Source organism: Cetorhinus maximus, chromosome 12 (assembly GCF_964194155.1).
Source record: "Cetorhinus maximus chromosome 12, sCetMax3.hap1.1, whole genome shotgun sequence".
In the NCBI taxonomy this organism is placed as follows: domain Eukaryota; kingdom Metazoa; phylum Chordata; class Chondrichthyes; order Lamniformes; family Cetorhinidae; genus Cetorhinus; species Cetorhinus maximus.
In genome coordinates this window covers 91,634,180-91,644,030 of record NC_135890.1, presented here as the reverse complement: position 1 = coordinate 91,644,030, position 9,851 = coordinate 91,634,180, and the positions used below count along the sequence as shown (strand labels likewise).

General features: G+C 43.1%; 1 long non-coding RNA gene across 1 annotated transcript; it reads left to right on the top strand.

Annotated features, from left to right (window-relative positions):
• The first annotated feature begins 2,797 nt into the window (after positions 1 to 2,797).
• On the top strand, positions 2,798 to 3,969 carry LOC144687688 (uncharacterized). The gene is made up of 2 exons (XR_013578193.1): positions 2,798 to 3,145; positions 3,181 to 3,969. It is a non-coding gene; the product is annotated as an uncharacterized LOC144687688 (long non-coding RNA).
• The last annotated feature ends 5,882 nt before the right edge of the window (positions 3,970 to 9,851 follow it).

Below are 9,851 nucleotides of genomic sequence, written 5' to 3'. Positions count from 1 at the left end.
AGCTGGCCTAAATGCCATCTGGTGCCAACTTAACCCATGCCCACTATGCCGAGAGTTCCCTTTAAGTCTTAAGTCTGATCATTGATCTCTTCCCCCCCCCCCCCCCCCCCCTCTTCAGGACAATAATTGATGGGCAAGAAATGCTGATGGAGCATCTCAACCCACAACCCTTGGTGTACTACTACCTTACCTGAAGGTTTCGTGAAGAAAAAAGCCTTGCATTGCTAACCGTGCGTGGTCACATCCTTGCTCGTGATGGTGTCAATGAGAAATGGACTTCAGCTTGCAGTCTTCAGTGCCACTGGTAAGAACTGCCTTCATTCAGTTAACATTCTCATTGAGGACAGGAGTGTACAAAAGCATACCAAAGCCTATTTGGCGATAGTGAACTTTATTTACAAAGTGCTTAATTGTGATATGTGGAAAGTAATATGAAAAGAAATCCCAGTGAACCCATTATTATCGGAGGCGACGCAGCACCCTGTGTTTACAAACACTCCTATGAAGTCCCCCCCCCCCCGTGTTGCCTCGGAGGAGGTGGATACAGGCTGCTCAACTCTAGTGCAAAATGGCATTGAGAAGCCTCGTCATGGAGGGGTCTGTTAGGGATGAGTTTGTAGACTGTAGCATCTGCATTTCTGCAGCGGTAGCGTTGTCAGTGGCACAAGTAGAGCAGATGAGGGCTGTGGTGAGGGGCTGGGTAGTTAGATGAGCGTGCTGAAATGCTCTCAAAACTTTCACCCACGTTAACCTCCACAGCCCTACGTTGGCCTTCAGGTGGGTTAGTTTGGGGCTAGCTGCTAGAGCACAACAGACCTCCATTACAGCAACTGCTATGCCACCAATGTGAATGTCCTATTAAGGGAGCACAGCTTCTCATGTATTCAATGGCTGCCAGCACTCATACTCTGAACTAACTGCTCCAGGCTACTGAGTGAGCCTTGTTTTCTTTGCAGGAAGTTGCATTGCACTTGCACCTACTCCGAGTGGTGCTGCATGTGTCCCTGCATGAGATTGGCCATTCTTGTGATCTTGGAGCTCTTGTGGTCGAGCTCCTGAGACAAGGTGGAGTTCATCATCACCATGGACACCTCCACTTGCAGTGCATGAGCTTGCATTGCCCCATGGATGCTGCAGATGGCCCAAATACTGTTGTCCCAACAGGTAACTCCGGAGGCTCTACCTGCTTGCTCACTGCTGCATCATTGTGACTTTCCTCCATCCTCCCAGGGGCCTGTGCACGGATGTCTCAGACTCCGACACCATCTCCTGCACTCTGGTGTGGTGCATTTCATCCAGTGCTACCAAGTGCATGCATGCTACATCCCTCCGAAGTGTAGTATATGTGTTGGACTGTGTGCTAGTTAGATGTGATGCTGCCTCCTCAGACATCTCATCCCCCTCCTGTTGCCCACCAGATGAGGTGGCGAGCAGTGCTGGGACCTGGGAAAAATCGCTTGAATTAGGCGGTGCATCACAGTGGACATTCCCGCCTCTACTGTGTACATCTACAGGAGTGGCGTGGACATACAAACCTGCAGGCTTTCGGAGAGTTATGTTCCAGTCTCCCACCATAGCTACAGCATTGAGATGTGAACTATCACTTGGACCTCTTTGTGATTGTGCCAAACAACTCACCTTGCCGGAGCGCAACAGATCATGGAACCTTTTCTTACGTTGAATTCAAGACCTTCCATGATCCCTACTGTGCTGACGGCATAGGGTCTCCTCTACATTGGAGAGACCAAACGCAAACTGGGCGACCGTTTTGCGGAACATCTGCGGTCTGTCCGCAAGAAAGACCCAAACCTCCCTGTCGCTTGCCATTTTAACACTCCACCCTGTTCTCTTGCCCACATGGCTGTCCTTGGCTTGCTGCATTGTTCCAGTGAAGCCCAACGCAAACTGGAGGAACAGCACCTCATCTTCCGACTAGGCACTTTACAGCCTTCCGGGCTGAATATTGAATTCAACAACTTTAGATCTTAAACTCCCCCCCCCCCCCCTTTTTTCAATAATTTATATAGATTCTTCTTTCCCCACCTATTTCCATTATTTTTAAATCTAAACTAAAACCTTGTTAGTCTTTCCACCCCACCCGCACTAGAGCTGTACTTTGAATATCCTGTCTTCCATTCTTAATTAGCACTTTTCTCAGACAAATGTCACCACCTTCGACACCTCTTTGACCCTTTTGTCTGTGACATCTTTTGATTATCTGTTCATCTCCACAATCACCACACCCTCAATGTCTCTCTCTCTCTCTCTCTCTCTCTCCCCCCCCCCCCCGGCCACCCACCTTAAACCAATTTATATTTCTCCCTTCTTCTAACTATGCTTCAGTTCTGCCGAAGGGCCATGAAGGCTCGAAACGTTAACTGATTTCTTCTCCGCCGATGCTGCCAGGCCTGCTGAGTTTTTCCAGGTAATTCTGTTTTTGTTTTGGATTTCCAGCATCCGCAGTAGCTTTTAGCTTTTTGTTTTTATCTAGGGTATCTCTTGCCAAGCCTTCTTGGTTGCTGTGGGCAGGTTACGGGAGCCAGTGTATTTAATATGGAGCACCGTCTCTGGACCTCCTCCACAGGGATCTGGAGGCCCTGGTCATAGAAGCAGAATGCAGCCCCTCCCGCTCCTTCCCAACTTTCCCTTTTGGGAGACATTGTGACATGACAATTATAAAAAGAAAAGGCACATAAGGTTTCCAGCTTGGAATGGTCTCCTACACATATGTCTGTCTTACGGACACGAACCATACTCGCTATCTTGTCATTCCCTAATGTTGTCGGGAGGTCAGTGGGTCTGGATGAATGCTAGGTAGCCTGGCTTTGGTTTCTGTCACGCCCAAATGGCGTGCAGTGCTCCTGACCATTAACTACCCTGCTGGCCTGCTCCATCTGAGTAACATGTTGTGCAATGCCAGTGTGCAGCTGGGAGGGTCCTGCTCAAGGCTCAATTGCATGGCCACACCTTGCGACACGGGTGGAAAGAGGGTAGGTGGAATGGCAAATATGGTGTTTTATCAGTCACCCCCTGAAGCATTATAGTAACCTGAGTCGATACTGAATGTCATGAGCAGCTGATGGTTCCAAGATGCTGCAGTCTTCAGGGCTGTCTTGTGAAGCTTTCCCAGCCTTATCTTGGTAGTGTGCACTCCTTCATTACAATGTGAATAGTGAACAGCAGTGACTATTTTTTCCAATGGAAAGCCCATGATGGGCCATCGCTTCCGGTGTCAGCAACTAGTTAAATTATTACCAATATTAAGTTTAAATATAATCTTTCCATCTTGTTCCCCCACCTTTTAAAATTTGTGTGTTTAGTATTTATCACTGAAATACTAATTGTATTTTGTCTTATTTATAGCTCCTTACCTTTGAACATGTGTAGCAGGCTCTCTGCCAGGAAGCAGTGCCTTTTGTCATCTGAGTGTATATTTTGGGTTGCATAAATTACACAGCTTATGTTTCAGTAACCCTGCACTAGAATTTATGTAGAAATCCTATCAGTTTGAATATGCCAATACCAGAGGTCACACCAGGTTTTATATGGTGTCTAAAGTTACTGTTTTTGTAGAAATGAAATAGTTATAGATCAGAGCAAGGCTGGATACCACATAGCACGAGCCAGTAGTTGAGAATACATATACTATTGTAGGTGCAATTAAATGTCCAGGACCTATAATTTAACATGTATCTTAATCCATTTATCATTATCTGATTTGATGCCAAGTACTATCGAATGATTTAGTTCTACTGACTGGGCTGTTTCGATCTGAGATGGAATGATCCAGCTGGATTAAATAATTAATTTAGTTTCTTTCAATATGTGAGTATATATGTGGTCCATTATACGATAATAAGTGAGCAGTAACAACTGTATTGATTGTTTATTTTGGTCTTTGCAGGCTTGGAACTTTAAGCCACTTTGTTCCAGTTGTACATTTAATAAAGGGTTGTGATTTTTGATAAATTGTCCTACAGGAGTTTGAATTGTGCTCCCTTCTACAAAATTGGCATGTATGTTTTCTCTTGTTGCCCTCACAAGTATTCCCTCCAATCCTGCTCTAAGAACAACCCCACTCCGCCACACCGCCTGCTTTCGTAATGTTGCGGACACCCCAAAACTCGCGCTCTGAACCGTGACAACCCCACCCCTGCTCTTTTACCTTGAAATTGGTGCACAGAACATAATTCATTCCGTACAAGGTTGAAAAAAATTAGAGGGAATGCTGCTTGTGGGATTTCAGGAGGTTATAGGGATAGGTCCATATTGGGACCCATGGAACTATGACAAGCACCCACAGGTAATTTAGGACTGATAGTAGAAATTTTTCAAGCAGAGAGCTATCAACACTCGGAATGGACTTCTGGACATAGAGGTCAAAACTAAAACCATGTGATAATTTAAGAAACATTAGATAGAACAAGGGTGTAGGATCATTAAATTTGAAGAATTAAGATGAACCGAATGGCCTTCCTCCTTTGTAACTATCTTGTGGTCTATCGGCTGCGATGCCCCAGAATAGAAACTTATAGAATGGTTACAGCACAGGAGATTGTTTGGGCCATCATGCAGGTCCTCTGAAACAGCAAATCACCTAGTGCCACTCCCCTGCCTTTTCCTTGTGGTAGGCCTGCAAAGTTTGCCATTTCAGATGATGCTCGAATTCCCTTTTGAAATCCTGAATCGACCCTGCCTCCAGCGCACCTCAGGCAGAGCATTGCAGATCCGAAACACTGGTTCAAATAGAAAGTGCATGTTGCTTTCCCAGGCGATGAAGTGGTTCTTGCTGTGCAGGGAGGGAGTGTTAATTATAATGGCAAAAGACATCCCGACTGTGAGGAAGCGCCATGGTGGACTAAGTGGCGTTTTCGGACATTTTGGTATCTTCACTGATGGTCAAATAATGAGCAATACAAAGGCGCTCAAAATGCTGTGCGGCTGTTGGTTTACTGAAATTGATTGATTGTGTTTATTCATTGGTGGGCAAAGGGTGTTTAAAAGGGTTAAATGAGGAGGGGCAAAGCGGGGTGGTGACGTAGCTCAAAAGGCAGAGCGTGTGCTTTGGGCGCATGAGGCTCCGGGTTCAAATCCCGGCATCCCCACCTCAATTTTATTTTACATTTCTTCATACAAAAATACAGCCACATCTTCAAACAATAGAGACTTTCATTCATACATACATTGTCTTATATTTGTCTCCTACTTCCCAATTTCATCTATTAAAATGTATAAATACATCCTAGAAATCTATTCTGATGCTCACCCTACTCATGTCTCAAGCCATGGTATTATTTCTCTCAATACATTTAATCACATTAAATTGCTTTCAAATGCAGCTAAAACACGCAAGAATCTTCCTCTGCTTTAAAACACTCCGCCTCTTGTGGGCCACACCGAGCAATAGGCCGATTGGTGTCCGTTCAGGCGACAAAGTCCGTTTGTCCGAATTCCTCAATGAACTGCCACAAGGCACAGTCATCACATTGAGCCTTTTACAGTCAGGTATGGCTGCTCATGGTGAGGAAAGCAAATGGGCAATGTCCAAGAGACCAACCTTGGACGAATCAATAATTCTTGGAGCGAGAAGAGTCATATGACTGGAAATGTTACCTCTCTCTCTCCACAGATGCTACCAGACCTGCTGAGTTTTTCCAGCATTTTCTGTTTTTGTTTCAGGTTTCCAGCATCCGCAGTATTTTGCTTTTATTATTTATTCTTGGAGCGTTGTTGGTTTCCAGGGAGAGGGATAGGTCCATATTAGGATCGACGGAAATAAGATAAAGAGCCAAAGGTAACTTTAGGACTGATAGACATTCTTCAAACTGAGAGATATTAACATTTGGAACGGAACTCTGGAGACAGTAAAAACCTCAGGATAATTAAAGTAAAATTAGACAGGACAAGAGTTTCGCGATATTGGGTCATTTAGGTTTGAGGAATGAAGATGAATTGATTGAACTTCCTCATTTGTGACTAACTTGTGATCAATAGGATGAGATGCGACAGAACAGAGTCACCGACGCTGAAGCCTCGGCAGACTGACCAACTGATATAGAATGATAGAGTGGTTCGAGCTTCAGAATGGTTCTTGCTGCGCAGGGAGGGGGTGTTAATGGTGATGGAAAAAGATGAAATGACTGGAAGGAAGAGCAAGTGGAGCTTTCGGACTTTTTGGTATCTTCATCGGCCGTCAAATAATGAGCAGTACAAAGGCGGCTCAATAATATTTTGTGCGGCTGACTTAGCTCATCCAATCTTTAAATAGTAATGAGTCAATGACGGGGTCAGACCTTTCAACCCCTTTAATGAGGGGGCCCAGGGAGGTGGGGATGTAGGTCGGTGTCAGAGCTAGTGCCTTGGTATTGGGTTCAAAGCCTGGTACCGGGTTCAATCACCGGTACCCCCACCCGAATTTTGTTTTCCCATTTCTTGGTCGAAAAAAAATGTTTTATAAAGGTCAGCTTAATTAATTCATCGATTGTCTGAATTCAACTCCACATGTTTTTCCTTTTTTAGCTGCCAAGTTCGTCTATTAAAATGTATTTAGACATATTTGCTGATGCTCACTCAATGATGTTTCAAGCTATGGCATTTAGCAGGATCTCTAAGCACATCAAATTACTTTCAAAACAATATTCCGCAGTTTATGGGACAAAGGTTTCCAAGCATCCAATCTAACAGAATTCCGGTACATGGTCTTCTTGGGCCAGGGTCATATTAGCTACGAACAGTCACATTTGTTTGCGATCGCCCAAGATGGTGAATACGTTATCATAACATCACAATATTTGTGTCTGGTTTTTTGTGATCAATAAATGTAGGACACAGCAGCTTTCAGTGCCGCAGTATGACAGCAGAAGCCGGCTGCACTTACTAGCCCCCACTGTAATCCCGTAATTCCTCCTGTGTTATCAGGAATTAATGCTAAACGCTTTAACACGCCCTAAAATAACAAGCCTTTTATGTGTGAAAAATACACAATACAAAGTTATGTTATTAAATAAGGCAGATTTATGAGGCAGCAGATGATCTGGAGGAGTACTGATTCATCAGCTATGAGAGCGGTAGGTGGTAATCGATAGGTTTCCTCGCCCATATTTGACCTGATGCCATGGGAATTCATGAGGTTGAGTCAATTTTGAGAACTCTCAGGGCAATTCCCACCTGTATACCATTGTGCTGCCACCTGTGCTGGGTGTGTCCTGCTGGTGGGATTGGTCACACAAATGGATGATGGTGTCTCAGACATTGGCTGTATGATTATGTGAATATGATGATGTCAGGCAGTTGTTTGACCAGTCTGTGGTACAATTCTCCCAATTTCTGGAAAAACACCCAGATGTTAGTAAGGGGGACATTGCAGGGTTGATAGAGCTGGGTGTGCTGTTCTTTCCAGTGCCTAAGTTGATGCCAAGTGGTCTGTCCATTTTATTCCTTTTTGACTTTTCTGGAACATTTTGGTACAACTGAGTGGCTTGCGTTTCAGAGGGTAGTTAAGAGTTAACCACACTGCTAGGGGTCTGGAATCACATGTAGGCTGGACCAGGTAAGGAAGGCAGATGTCCTTCCCTAAAGGACATTAATGAACCCGATGGGTTTTTACAACAATCGCTAATAGCTTCATGTCACCATTACACTTAGCTTTGAATTCCAGATTTTTTAAATCAATTAAATGTTATTAATTTAATTTTAAATAATTAAATTTAAATTCCACCAACTGCCTTGGGCTTTAGCCTCAACTTCTGGATTACTAGACCAATGACATTAGAGTTATGCCACTGTCTTCCCTGAAGTTGCGCAAGCCCTTTTGGACCCATGTGCTTAACCTTAAACACTACAACTCCAATCCTGATGACACTTGGAAAGCTGAACGGAGTTCAAAGTCGTCACAACCACCTCATGATACACCTGATGTAAAAGATCTCTGGTGTTGAATGTTCCTAAACACGAGGAACCTCCAGAACAGATGCACAAACAGAAAATTAAAAACTCTCCAACGTGCAACTGTAGTCACCCAAAACAGACCATGGAATATGAAATGAATCAATACCCGATGCATAAAGACAAAGGAGGCAAAACAGCAATACGCTCTGCTGCTCCTGACCTAATTACCTGGCTTGAACACCTGATATAAAATTATACCTGTTGCTCTGTGTCAACCATAAGAGAGCTTATGTAAGTGAAAATTGATCCATATTACTGATTTTAGTGGTAATCACCTTAAATATATTTGTCAATATTATCGTCACAGGTATAAGCATCTAACTTTCTGTCAATGTAAGATAAGGCTGGTCTCCACAATCATTAGTAATGCCTCAGTAGCTTACAGTATTAAAACGGATTCCTCCTTAGCAGTGGATCATAAACATATGCTGTGATTAATGGGAACAGGAGATATTTCATTATTTGCTGCTGCAGAATTGTATGCTTTCTGCAGACAATAGCACACATGCATACATGACAACCATTCCCATTCTACACCAGCATCTTCAGATCCAATGTCTGCTACTAAAAAAGAGCTGCCAACATCCTATTCAAACTTCTGATCCTCTACAGAGGTATCTCATCACACACAGAAGCCAAGTTTCAATGTTGAGCACTGTCACATCACAAGGCTTCTGTCTTTAGTGTAAGACTGACAAGGATAGCTCTAATAAAAATGGAAAATGATGTACTCAGCAGGCTTGGCAGGACCTGTGGTGAGAGAAACATTTCAAGTCAACTATGACTTCTTCAGAACAGGTCAAACATAGGCAAGGAAACTACTGATTACCACCTACCACCCTCCCTCAGTATTCCTCACGTTTAACACCATTTGGAGGAAGCACCCAGCAGTTCTGAAGAGGAGCCATCTTCAACTTGAAACATTAACTGTATCCCTCTCCACAGGTGCTGCCAGACCTGCTGAGTATTTCCAGCAACCACAGTATTTTGCTTTTGGAGGTGGCTCTTTCAGGTTAAATAACTCATGGCTTGAAAGAATTAGATATTGAAATACTGGAAACACATGATCATGGATCAAGTAACAAATCTTCTTGTTTAGCATGTTCCACAACCATTCTAGAAAAGTAATCTCACCTTTAATTCTCAAAATCCTGCCACTAAATGGAAGTTTTATGTACTTTGGTTTCTTAATGCAACTAACAACTTCAGGGGACCAACTATTTTGTAAGTGACTTTAGCAGTTCTTCCCATGCACTTTTCTGCATCATAGCTACTATGCCCATACATCATTTTATGCAGTAAAGGATTACTGAAGTATTGTAAAAAGCAGATTAATTTAACATTTAGCTTTGAGTGTAGGGTATGTCATATGTCCAGATATTTCCTTTTCACAGCTGATTTTCCTTACATATTTTAACATGCTCCTAATTTCAAAATTGGAGTCCAGATTTTGTTTGTGTTGGACAAGTTACTTATTTTAGTGTTTTATTGGTAACCATATATTTGCCAACCTAGCAGCTATTAGTTGCAGCAATAACAGTTTTTCTTGGCTGCTATTAGCAAATAAGGCAGAGATTCTTCCAAACGCTGGTGCTTATCATTCATTTTCACCATGGCTTTATTGGCCCTGTCGAATGTGATGAGTGCCTTGAAACAAAGGAGCACAGATAATCTTATTGTCTTACTGCACTTGCAACTGTAGCAAACATTGACAATTAGGTGGTTTAGTAGATTCAAAACCAGGATCATGTTCAAGGAAACTCACCCATCCCTAAATCAAAGACTAAACTTAGAATCTAGCTAATGTTTGTCACTGTTTGAATAAAAAAAACCTGTGGCTTTAAGTTTAAATCTCAGGCACAATAAACAGTCAGATAAATTGATTTTTTTGTCCTTGTTGTTTG